Source organism: Triticum dicoccoides, chromosome 7A, assembly GCF_002162155.2.
Source record: "Triticum dicoccoides isolate Atlit2015 ecotype Zavitan chromosome 7A, WEW_v2.0, whole genome shotgun sequence".
Lineage (NCBI taxonomy): Eukaryota > Viridiplantae > Streptophyta > Magnoliopsida > Poales > Poaceae > Triticum > Triticum dicoccoides.
In genome coordinates this window covers 48,444,084-48,448,629 of record NC_041392.1, presented here as the reverse complement: position 1 = coordinate 48,448,629, position 4,546 = coordinate 48,444,084, and positions in this window count along the sequence as shown.

Here is a 4,546-nt window from a genome sequence, read left to right as displayed (position 1 = left end):
TAACCTTCGCAAGGACCGGATGTAGCCACACTTGGTTCAACTAAAGTTGGAGAAACTGACACCCGCCAGCCACCTGTGTGCAAAGCACGTTGGTAGAACCAGTCTCGCGTAAGCGTACGCGTAATGTCGGTCCGGACCGCTTCATCCAACAATACCGCCGAACCAAAGTATGACATGCTGGTAAGCAGTATGACTTATATCGCCCACAACCCACTTGTGTTCTACTCGTGCATAACATCAACGCATGAAACCTGGCTCTGATGGCACTGTTGGGGAACGTAATAATTTCAAAAAAATTCCTATGCACACGCAAGATCATGGTGATGCATAGCAACGAGAGGGGAGAGTGCTGTCCACGTACCCTCGTAGACCAAAAGCGGAAGCGTTATGACAACGCGGTTGATGTAGTCGTACGTCTTCACGGCCCGACCGATCAAGCACCAAAACTACGGTACCTCCGAATTCTAGCAAACGTTCAGCTCGATGACGATCCCCGGACTCCGATCCAGCAGAATGTCGGGGAAGAGTTCCGTCAGCACGATGGCGTGGTGACGATCTTGATGTTCTACCGTCGCAGGGCTTCGCCTAAGCACCGGTACAATATTATCGAGGATTATGGTGGAGGGAGGCACCGCACACGGTTAAGAGATCAATGATCAATTGTTGTGTCTATGGGGTGCCCCCCTGCCCCCGTATATAAAGCAGCAGGGGGGGAGGCGGCCGGCCTAGGAGGAGAGCGCGCCAAGGGGAAAGTCCTACTCCCACCAGGAGTAAGACTCCTCCTTCCCTTGTTGGAGTAGGAGAGAAGGAAAGAGGGGGAGAGGAACAAGGAAAAGTGGGCTGCACCCCTTGTCCAATTCGGACCAGAGGGGGGCGCGCGCCTCCTTCCTTTTGGCCTCTCTCCTCTATTCCCGTATGGCCCAATAAGGCCCATATACTCCCCGGCGAATTCCCGTAAGTCTCCGGTACTCTGAAAAATACCCGAATCACTCGGAACCTTTCCGATGTCCGAATATTGTCGTCCAATATATCGATCTTTACGTCTCGACCATTTCGAGACTCCTCGTCATGTCCCCGATCTCATCCGGGACTCCGAACTCCTTCGGTACATCAAAACTCATAAACACATAATATAACTGTCATCGAAACCTTAAGTGTGCGGACCCTACGGGTTCGAGAATAATGTAGACATGACCGAGACACGTCTCCGGTCAATAACCAATAGCGGAACCTAGATGCTCATATTGGCTCCCATATATTCTACGAAGATCTTTATCGGTCAGACCGCATAACAACATACGTTGTTCCCTTTGTCATCGGTATGTTACTTGCCCGAGATTCGATCGTCGGTATCTCAATACCTAGTTCAATCTCGTTACCGACAAGTCTCTTTACTCGTTCCCTAATACATCATCCCGCAACTAACTCATTAGTTGAAATGCTTGCAAGGCTTAAGTGATGTGCTTTACCGAGAGGGCCTAGAGATACCTCTCCGACAATCGGAGTGACAAATCCCAATCTCGAAATATGCCAACCAACAAGTACCTTCAGAGACACATGTAGAGCACCTTTATAATCACCCAGTTACGTTGTGACGTTTGGTAGCACACAAAGTGTTCCTCTGGTAAACGGGAGTTGCATAATCTCATAGTTATAGGAATATGTATAAGTCATGAAGAAAGCAATAGCAACAAACTAAACGATCAAGTGCTATGCTAACGGAATGGGTCAAGTCAATCACATCATTCTCCTAATGATGTGATCCCATTAATCAAATGACAACTCATGTCTATGGTTAGGAAACATAACCATCTTTGATCAACGAGCTAGTCAGGTAGAGGCATACTAGTGACACTCTGTTTGTCTATGTATTCACACATGTATTATGTTTCCGGTTAATACAATTCTAGCATGAATAATAAACATTTATCATGAAATAAGGAAATAAATAATAACTTTATTATTGCCTCTAGGGCATATTTCCTTCAGAATCCTTCTTTTAGCCAAGTCCTTAAGACCTCTGCTATTCCAAAAGATTCCTCTCATAACTCATCATGGAATTTTTTTTAGCCGTTCGGATACTAGCACTCCTACGTACCGCAGACGTCGGGTAGATCTTGCGCTTCCACTTGCGCTTAGGGCTGGTCCTCGTGTCCACCCGGTCCTCACTCCCCGCTCCTGCTGGTCTTACAATCTCAATCTCGATACTCTCATCCTCCTCATCCGGCTCCAGGATGGGAGGAGCGAGATCGGCACAAAAGTCATCGAGCACCCGGACTCCCAAAGCATCAATCTCGGAGTCATTCATGGGTTTGACGGCAACTAAGTTTCGAATCATATCCAAAGCCCTCTCGGCCTCTAGATCTAGCAAATCATTGATTGAATTAAAAATTTCACCCTCATTACTACCTAGTGAAATCCCTAATTGGTTTGCATTATCAACAATCTCATCGTTCGAAAAATGCAATATGGAATTAGAGGTGTTCACCGACATACTAGTAGTGACCTGGACGTCACGAAGCTTGGCTGCCCTCATAGCGCAGCGCTGCTGCATATCGTCCATCTCCGGAGGGCCTTGAAGACGACAGCTCCACCGTCGGCCCTCAGACGCCTGGTCCAGAATGCCGCCAAACTTGATGACCTCCTCCCGAGTGAATTTTCCCGGAGAGTGACCTCCTGTCACCCCCCGAACACTCAACCGGTCTCCATGACCGGAAGAGGGCGCCGAGTCAGTTGATGGGGAACCAAAGGCCGCCTGCCCCCGGTTCCCATCCTCCCTAGGCCGCAGGCCAAGAGCGCTCGCCGGCGGCACCAGTGGGGCAGTCATCCTGGGCGTAGGAGGTGAAGAGGGCTTCGAGGCCACCCGCCCAAGCCCCCTCCATAGACCGGACCTGCCACCTGCAGTTCCGGCCCAGCAATAGGAGAAGAAGGCGCCGAGGCCACCTGTCTCGGCCCCCCTCCCGAAGACAAATCCTCCCTCGCGGCAGCCCCAACCGGACCGAGAGGAGAAGGGGGCGCCGAGGTCACCTGCCTCGAACCCCCTTCAGAGCTCGGAACCACCACCTGCAGCTCCGTTATCACAACAGTGGCCGAGGGAGGCGAGGACTCTATCCCCGGACCCCCCCTCCGCGTAAGAAACCTCCATGGCCGGGCCCTCAACGACCAACGCAGGTAGAGAGTGCTCAAAATCGTCAGAAGACTCCATAGTCTCGGAGGTGCAGTAGCAGGCTCGATAGACCCAAATCTCAAAGTGGTGGACGGCACTGAAGAAGGGGGCGCCGTACCATCTCCAGTCGTCTGAGCTACAGACCTCGGACCCTCGGACATCTCTCGTCCTGGATCAGCGGCCGGAGTCTCCTTAACTCCCGCCCTATCATCATCCTCGTGCATATCAACGTCAGTGACAGTAGGTGCCTCAGTAAACATGCTCTCATCCTCAAACTCAATATCAAGGTTGTAAACCTGGCCTCGATACGCCCACTTGACCACATCAGGCACAAACTCAATGTCCAAAATACTAACCAGTAAACGAGCAACCCCATGAGCTCTAATAAATGCCATATCCACTCGCTCGGGTTTTCTCACCATGATTCCCAAGCTGGCGACGACCCTAGCATCCTGCATCGGCTTCGAAGGAGCTCCCGAAAACGCAACCAGGCTTGGGTAAGAGGTTTACCCTGAGGCTCAATCAATTTCCACTCTTGGAACTCAAGGATGCCCTCAGTACCTGGCACTTTGCACATCCCAAAACTCAGCAGCCTCTATAAATCCTTCAAGGTTGGGACGATTAGGCTAACACAGATTGTGCACCCCGTGGTGCAGCCTACTCAGACGACTTTCATGCCGGACAGGAACATCCTGGAAGGGGTTGTGGTCCTTCATGAAACACTCCATGAGATTCACACAAAAAAACTTGATGGAGTTATTTTCAAGGTGGATTTCGAAAAGGCCTATGATAAAGTCAAATGGCCGTTCCTTCAATAGGCCTTACGAATGAAGGGCTTTGATGAAGCTTGGCGACGCCAGGTGGAATCATTCACACAAAAAGGAAGTGTTGGAATTAAAGTGAATGGCGATATAGGTCATTATTTCCAAATGCATAAGGGTCTGAGACAAGGCGATCCTATGTCTCCAATTTTGTTCAATATTGTGGTTGATATGTTGGCGATCCTGATAGGAAGGGCAAAGGAGGCCGGTCAGGTGGGTGGATTGGTGCCTCATCTAGTTGATGGTGGTGTGTCCATCCTGCAATACGCTGATGATACAATCATCTTCATGGAACACGATTTGGCAAAAGCGAGAAATATGAAGTTAGTCTTATGCTTATTTGAACAATTGACGGGGTTAAAAATTAATTTCCATAAGAGCGAGCTGTTCTGCTTTGGTAGAGCCAAAGACGAACAAGAGGCATATAGACAATTGTTTGGTTGTGAAGTGGGGGCTTTGCCTTTTACGTATCTACGTTTCCCCATTCACCACCGTAAGCTAACGAACAGCGAGTGGAAGTGCATCGAGGATTGATTTGAGAAGAAATTGAGTTGCTAGA